The following is a 9,130-nucleotide window of genomic DNA, read 5'->3' as shown; positions in this document are numbered from 1 at the left end:
GCTTCGCTAGCCTCAGACAAGCTACTTCATCGGGCCTCAGATTCACTCTTTTCTTACCTCATACAGAGCTCTTTCACTAGCTTCAGACCTTAACTTCGCAAACCTCAGATACACCTTCTTTGCTGCTTCAGATAGGTCGAATTACTTGCCTCAGACCAAGCGAATTGCTTGCTTGGAAAGGAGGATGAATATATATATATATATATATATATATACACTTTTGCTAGGCTGAATGGGTGCCTCTTAGCTTGGGGCCAACTTGACTAGAGGGGAGTCGACCTGACTTCTTTTGGAGCCAAAAAATTATTTTTCAAAAATTCAAATTTTCTTCTTTTTGCAAAGGACATGAAGAACATGCTTTTAACATTTTTCTTTTGACCATAGCATAGAGAACATGTTTTACAAAATACATCAATGACCAAAAATAATAATTATGAAGAGAGACCATAGCTACAAAATTCAAGATTCCAAACATCAAAGCAAAAACAACAAGAATTTCAGGAAGACAGGTGGATTACAAAAGGCAAAACAAATCCTACAAAGTTCTAGCAGAAACCAAGGGGACAAACAAATCAAAGAAAAGCATCCAATAGTAGAACAGAAGTGCTCAATTCCCAAGGTAACCAGTGTACAACCCACACTGTTCAGAGGGCTCTTCGAACTCAAGAAGAGGGTGAAGCCTATTAACAAGGGAGTCTTAATTGGAGAAAAAAAGAGATCGATTCTGGATAAAACCCTTGATGAAAATAATATTTTGCTTCCTATGGACTCAAAGGTCTTGTTGTCGCCTAAGATGTAGACCTAGACGTGGGAAAGTTTCCAGACCCACAAGGTATAGCCTTTATGGCACAACGCTCAAAGTATGGGCTATCACCTATTCCCTACTCACTTTGTTTAAGCTCTCTCCTAGGCAAGCTAACGGGGGTAGTCCCTAAGGATGGAAAACTTGAGTAAAACTTGTTGGAACAACAAGTCTATGAGATCTGTGGCAAGGCAATTACAACTTGAATTAACATTAATTGGCAAGTGAAATTATTAATGAGTAATGTAAGTGTTAAAGATAGATTCAATTAGATCAATATGGCAATATCAAGATAAATAGATAGAGACCAGTGCCTTAATAACAATGCTCAAATATAGATATAACACTTACACAATAAGGAAATGAAATCCCAAGTCACAAGATAAACAATGCTGCAAGACAAGGTTAGTGCAAGAGATCAAGAGATAAAGCAATTAGAGATATGAGTAATAAGATATTAGCTTGCAAGAAAAATAAAACTTCAAGTAAAGGTGATACTCAAGAGACAATAAGCTTGAAAATGACAAGTGTAACAACGTAAAACTTGCAAGAATATAATGAGCTCACAATTCCAATTACAATGATCAATTGAAATGAAAAATGTTGATGCTAGATGGATGAATGCAAGATCTAAACTATGGGAAATGAAAGATCTTGGTTAATTTTAATCATATGCCCAAACTACGGGTGAAGGCCTTCTCAATTATCAAAGCAAGTCTTGAAACAAGGTTGTTAGGAGAAGTGTTGGGGAAGGAGGGTAAGGCCTCATTAATGATACCTACCTAGGGCTTGTAGCAACCCAAGTGCCCTCATTCCTAAAAGGGACTCGGCCACAAGAGAACTACAAGGTCACCCATTTTAACCGTTGTTTAAGGGTCAAGCTTCTCAAATTGGATAATGAAGAAGGTGATCCTATCTTTCTATCAACCAAGCTTATGCTTGGAGGTAAATTTTAGGAATGCAAATTTAAAATCTACGATGCAAATGCAAATGCTTCAATGAGATTCAATTACAACAAGATGCTTCAATATAGGAAATGTTAAACCACTTGTAATCAAGTTTTATGATAATCACTTAGAACACAAGATTATTAGCTTATAATATTTATCAAATTGAAGCAAATATATGATTACTCAATAAAACAATAGAAATGCAAGAGATGGCAATTAGATGTTAATGTTATGAAACAATAGCTCAAATGCCTTCAATTAACAGTGTTTATTAAGATGCTCTTCACTTATGCGTTATTGTGACAATTAAAATAAGTGAGAATTATATGACAAAAGCATAATAGGAATATGGCAAATGAGATTGCGTGTTATTGTGACAATTAAAATAAGTGAGAATTATATGACAAAAGCATAATAGGAATATGGCAAATGAGATTGCAAACAAGGAAATATTAGAAAGACTACTTCAAATCTAGAATACAAGAGATCAAATAGCCAACAATAGATGACAAGAAACCATGCAACTCAAGAGATTAGATCTAACTATGATGACAATGAGACTTCAACTAATCAAATGAGAACAAGAAAAGAGGTTAGTAAAACAAATGCAAAGAGAAGCTAAGCTAAGAAGAAGAGAGATCCTCCCTTTTATATAAGGAGGGGGATACCAAGGGATTGAATCCCAAGATCCCTTCAAGAAAGATCACTTTCATTGTTATTATTATAATGAATAAGAAATCCTTTAGATAGCGAGAAGGGATCTTCCAATCTTGAAAAGATTACAAAGGTGATAATAACCTTACAATTATTCCTCAAGCTTCAATATATCAAAGAAGAGGCTACAAGTCAATAGATGATGACAGTTTGATGGCAAAGAACTTGCTCCAAACCTCTAAAAAAACCACGGCCTTGATGAATATAACCCTCAAAGCTCACAGCCTAGCAAGGAGAAGGGCTAGAAAAAATTTTAAATAAATTTTATAAAATTTATATGATGAAATTGCAAAATTTTCAAGCCTTTAACTTCTTGAGAAATTTCGATAACCCTCCAAATGAAAGTGTTTCAAATCAGATAGGGTTTTCAGCCTTCTTCAAGCCCTCGGCTAGGAGAAAGAGGCCTCTAAGGCTTGCGGCTAATCTAAAAAAACGTCTCCAAGGATTAGCCCCAAGAAGGCTAACTCTTAGCCAAAAAATCAATGGATAAACCCTTCAAAAATGTGAATGATTTCTTTCCAAACAACCAAGGGTTAGCCACTTAATATCATAAGCAAAATGAGGCCCTAAAGACCTTGCGGCTAGGCCAAAAATGAGCCAAGAGGTCAACAAATAGCCCAAGTAAATATAAACAAAACCTTGAGCCCAAAATATGTATATTCAATCCTAGCGTTACCCCAAAAATATTTCGGTGAGATCCAGGCAACACAAAGAATTGAATTCTTCCTTTTGAAAGGCCTAGAGATGGCCTATAGGCTTGTGGCCCTCTCTTCCTATGCTAAACAACCCTCCAAAAAAATGATCTTGCACTGTTGAAACCCTAGCCACTAGGCTAGGTGAAGGTATAGCCTAAAAAAAAAATTGTTTCTCTTTGATTCGTTGGGCTAATCCACTTGCAAACAAATAAAAATAAAACCCTTGTCCCTCTCTTTAGATTTGCAAGAGAACAAAATAAAAACCCCAATCGATATATACAAGATGGATAAATATATACAAGAGTTAGAAAAATATATACAAGATAAACTTACAATGGCTAGATCAAGGAATGAGGGTTCCTTGATTAGCAAACAATGGCTCTTATTAGCAATATCTATCCAACACAAACACAAATAAATAAAGATAGATGAGTGAGATAAAAAAATTAGATGAGCAATAGCCAAGAAATCTCTGCAAAAATAAACCGTTAGATTAGCCTTGAAACCAAAAAAAGTGGGCTCTTTAATCTCTATGTCATGGGAGTTGGTTGGTCCAATCAGAGTTCCCCTAACGCCCAAGATCTGAATCACTGAAGATAGTTACACTCTTAAAATTAAATTGTTACATCACAAGGGTTAGATAACAAAATAAACCAAAAGATCTAGAGATACCTGCTACATCAATTAAATTTAAAATGCTTCTCTAGCCCAATAACTAATGCAAGATACTTGTGCAAATAGTTAATCCACAACTAGCTAATTTAATAACAATTATTAAAATTCAAACCCAGTAGAGCATTAAGCACAATATTCAAAAAGATTTTACCATAAAGAATAGAAGAGAAACACCACCATGAAATGACCCCAAAGACTTCTTTAGTATTCAATAAAAACTATTATAGACCAGCAAAGCTTGACCTAGAGCTCGATTACAATTTTTTTCATGATACAATGAGAAGCAAGAGCTTCCTTATATAGAAAAATATGAGAGGATGAGGCCCCTCCAAGTGGAAAAATGGCTAGTTGACTTGATCTATGGTTTGATCCTTCCAGAGAAAAATTGAACTGTTGATTATTGTTGCACAAATGCATAGAAAAATTTGACTTCCTTGATTGATGAGCTGGATGGGCCAATCTTTGACTTTTGGACTACTTTTGGACAACTACAATGTCTTCAAATATATTTTTCTTGGAATTCGCTCATTTAGAATAACCATTTGGACCAAAAAATTCGATTTCCCCTGAGAAATTATTTTCCTTCCGGCCCAACGAATTTTTTGTGGGACTTTTCTGCCTTGGAAATGAGACTTTTCTCAACATTCAATTTGATCCCATTTTTGGAAAGTGCACATTCCTTTTTAATTAATTTTCCACTTGGAGAAAATTTTGTTTTCTCTCATATTAATTTTTTGACCAATTTTCGGCTAATTATTTTGCCATTTTTGCTGGAAAATAGAAATAATGACTCTAGAAGGGTTAAACATATTTTCTACCCTCAAATTGTGTTTAAATAGAAAGTTTAGGAGTTGAGGTGTAATTTTAATACTCATACGCCCTATAACTTCTATAGACAACACATTTTACATCGAATAATACATATACATCCCATTAGAAGGGAATTTTGACATTAAAAACAACCACAAGACAACCAAATTCTGTGACACTTTACAAGTGATCTAGTATGATAATTTACATAGACTCTATACACTAGGACTCACTTAAGACTTCACCATCAAGCCCCACTCTAGCTTTGGGGTATGCTTGGGAGAAAAACTCTACCAATTATAAGTGTTGAAAAACACAAATAATTAGCAGAGGAAAAAGAAACTCCCTAGAGTGAAACTCTTTGGCAAAAATCTTAAGCTACCTAGATGTTTTACATGGCTTCATAAACATGCTAGAATCATTTTTACATCATGGCCCACAGGTCTGAAGAATTTGGATTACAACAAAATGACCAGAAGTTGCATGATGATGATGGAATCTGAAAAATTCCTAACTGCACTGAAAGGTACTCTGCTCATGGGTGGTTGACACTTGAGTAGTCAACAGGTCCCTCTACAAAATGTAGCCTCTGGAAAGGAGCGTAGAAATCCCAGATGAAGCTTTGCATTAACATAGGCAGAACCTTGCGATATTGGGTCACCAATAAACTCCACGGTAAACATGGTTATATAGGAAGAGTAACAGTTCATTAGACTAAGCCACACTTTTTTAACATAACAATTATAGACCATTTCCTACTGGCATTGCACTGCATTCTATTCGATAATAGATAAGAAATTTTTATTAATATCCACAAGTGACCAAAATAGTTCAATGGCATTACAAAGTACAACAAGCCACCATAGCAATGTGGGACGTGGAATTTCCCAAGCCACCTCCTATGTACTGAAAGAAATATGAACGAAAATAAAATTGAATCTATATAGTATAAAGTGGTGAACCCATAGGTTAAATTCTGAACAAAAATCGGTACATCATTATGCAAAGGGAGGAGAAAAAAATAGGACAACAGCTTTGCACCATAAACAGAGGCAGAAGTGAAAGAAGAGTTATCTCCATCATCAACATTCACAATGAATGTACCAATGCAAAGACTAATGATATCTTCTAGGGAATGTCCTAGAATGAGTAGTCTTGGGGAGCCCAAGTGCTATCAGTTGAAGCTCTCATATCATTCAAGGTTGACAAGATGAATTTAGTAATGGGCACTTGGCTGGTCAATCTAGAATAGGAGATCTTGTCTTGGAATTGATAGGAGCAAGAGCATTTCTGTGACCTCAAGCAAGTGTGTTTTTAACTAAACTAAAGGGACTGTAAACAACCACACCAATCCACTGTCCTCTAAATCCATGTTTGGGATATGTGCAAGGCACTTAAAAACTCCAACCAACAAGAAAGGCTAGGAGAACAAAGCAATCAGCCTGGTTGAACTGAGCTTGGATAACTCTCATTAGGGTTGTTGTGTACAAATAATCACCATCGAATGGTGTAAAAACATCACAAGTGTTCCTCATAAATCTTGGCATAAACAGTGATAAGATATCTCAACTAAATCTCATAATATACAGGGCACTTAAAGATGAAGTACCCATTTGCCTTAGCCTCCTACAGACAACACAACTGACATATCCTATCCATCCATAGGATGTGGTCATAGGACTCAATGTTTAGCTGGTGAGAATAGACCTTCAGCTTGTTAAGTGGGAGCCTCAGGCCATGTAACCAATGATATTGAATGTAGCCAAGATGGACAACAAGTTCACCCATCAACTGAAGATCAATAGAAGCAATCTCCTCTGAAAACTGAAGATCAATAGAAGCAATCTCCTCTGAGGAACAAAGAACGAAGTATGGATACCTCTCCCATCACCTAAAGAGAAGATCCCATGGAGAAATGGGACAAGCTTGAATATGGTCAAAACACAAAGGGTGGGCGCCAAACTCATCTAGATAATAATCTGAGGAACAACCTATTTACAACAAATCCTCACTAGAGCATGAAAGATCATCTCTCTCCAAACGTATCAAATCAACTGGTCACAAACTGGGTCCCACAACCTGTTAATATAGAGTTTTGTTTCTCTTAAAAAAAAAGTTATCCTACCTAACAAAGAGTTTGTTGCAATCAATTAAAATTCAATTAAATGAGATTAGCCTTGATGAAACCTATTTATTTATATACAAAATACTAAAATAGAGTATCAAATTAAATATGCTCCATATAATATGGTAGTTTCTAGCAATTTACCTATGATTTTCACAAGCATATGGAAAAGGCGAACTATTTTTTTAGGTTGTGTGGCTTGCCAAATTAGAAAATATGCTACTCTCTACTCAGATCAACACATCTAATAGAGAGATCCCTTAGCTAAATTTGTTATATCATCAACCACAAAATAAGGCTTGTTATAAATAGTAGAGAATTGCATTTTTTGGCAAAAGCAAGATCACTGTTGCAGATAGTCTTAAAACATGTTTTTTAGCATAATTCAAGATCAGAAAATTGCATCCTGACATTTGATTCTTTACAAAAACTAATCATGGGAAGATTAGGTTGACTTCTCACTATTATTCATAATTCAGCACAATGTTTAGGTCAGTAATGTTTAGTTACATTCTTTAATAATACATTGGTTTCTCATGTATCATGTTCACCATAACATTTTTCTTTTCCCAAATCATTTGGCTCCTTACAAAGCATATCTACTAAGTAAACTCTCTCAACACATGTCCTACAAGGTCTAACGTAAAAGATCCATGTTTACTTTCAAAAAGATACTTTAAAACCCCATTTAACCATTATGTATAGTCAGAAATTAAAAAATTAAAACTCTTGCTTTTGCATATCCATTTTCAAGACATCCCATCTAAGATGGATCTTTTTGACACAATCATCAAACCCACAACTCTTTATGGCTCGGAGGTTTAGGGGGGCAGCCTTAAACCAGTTGACTATGTATCAAAAGGGTATAAACCATGGTCCATTATGCTCCAGTGTATGATCTGGTGTAATAGGAATGATCACCAACACAATGTTCATATTGTGTTTGGGCAATTCATAGTGTCTTAACTGTTAAGAGCATTTTTAAGCTCACCACTACACTATTTCTCAGTGTAGTGGGGCTTTTGCACATTGGTTACGCAAGACATTCCCCATGGGAAAGAGCATAACACCAAAGTTTTCCCCCCATTTAGATATTTGTTAACCTTAGATACTAGGAGAGCATTAATGTGGAGCTCTCTACCTCTACTTGGCAGGTTCCCTTGGTCCAAGGCTCAAGCCTTGCTCTAAAAGACACTACCAGATTCATTATTCCCAATTTCTGAGTGATTAATTATTCAAGCTCCTCCTCCAACCCAAACCATGGTTAGAGATTATTCAACTAACTTGCTTCATCCATTAAGACCTCTCTCTCTCTCTCTCTCTCTCTCTCTCTCGTTACAAGGAATTTCTCCATAGTAACATTAAGGATTCATCCTCACTACAAATTTATATACTTTTGTGTACATTCCACATTGTTTTGGATTCTTTGGGCAGGAAATTTCCTAAGCACTCTCCCTTTGCGTATTAATACAAGATGGACACACATGTCCCAGTGACCAATCTTTGGGTCATTAGGGGACATTGTGTGATGTCCCTTTCTAATCCTTAGAGTCAAAAATGAGTTGACTCATAGCCTATCTAGATCCCATGGGCTAGTGACAGAAAAACAAAGAGGTCACCAATATAAAATAAATGATAATTAAATAAAACAGGTGGTAAAAGTCACTTTAAGAAAATAAAGGGACCCATAGTATTACCCATGGTTTTCAAAGGAGGAAATAGTTATTAAAAAGGATAACGAGATTGAAGGGGGCATGCCAAGAATTATTGGAGAATTTGTTGATGAGCTCTAGCAACTTGTTGAGAGAGGTCAAGCTCTCCCTTGGTTCCCAGTTTCAGGTGTTGAAATATACACCCTAGCTAGTGGCATTGGTTTCGGTGGTTGCAAGTCCCTAGCAATTATTGTGTTGCAGGTTGTTCTAGTGGCCAAGGAGATTGATTCAGGGGGACAATTTCCAATCCATTGTGCAGGCCCAGTTTGTGGTTAGCAAGGATCAAGTTGGTTGATTTTCTAGGCCAAGATTCTGGTGAATTGTTGGGGCTAAATTATCAACTTGCCTGGGCCGAGTCTATTCTTCCCACAGAAACCGAATTTGTCTTATTGTTGGGCTAAATCAAGAGGCTGAAACCCCATTAATCTCTGAGGCCAATTTCCTTTCACGCAAGGACAAAATCCAATCTTGCAAAACGACAAATTTGAAGGGAAACATCTATTATCTGACAAGGGCCAAATTATCTAAGTCTGTTGAAGCAGAGTTTATTCTACATGATTTATTATATTTGCTGGAAGGGATCAGATTTGTGGGAGTCGAGACCATCCCGTTTGCTAAGGCCGAATTTCCTCGTTTATAGGGGTCGA

This window comes from Pinus tabuliformis, chromosome 1_1 (genome assembly GCF_031772625.1).
Source record: "Pinus tabuliformis cultivar Carrire ecotype Pingquan chromosome 1_1, CPIR1, whole genome shotgun sequence".
Classification (NCBI taxonomy): Eukaryota; Viridiplantae; Streptophyta; class Pinopsida; order Pinales; family Pinaceae; genus Pinus; species Pinus tabuliformis.
This window is presented reverse-complemented; position numbering follows the sequence as displayed.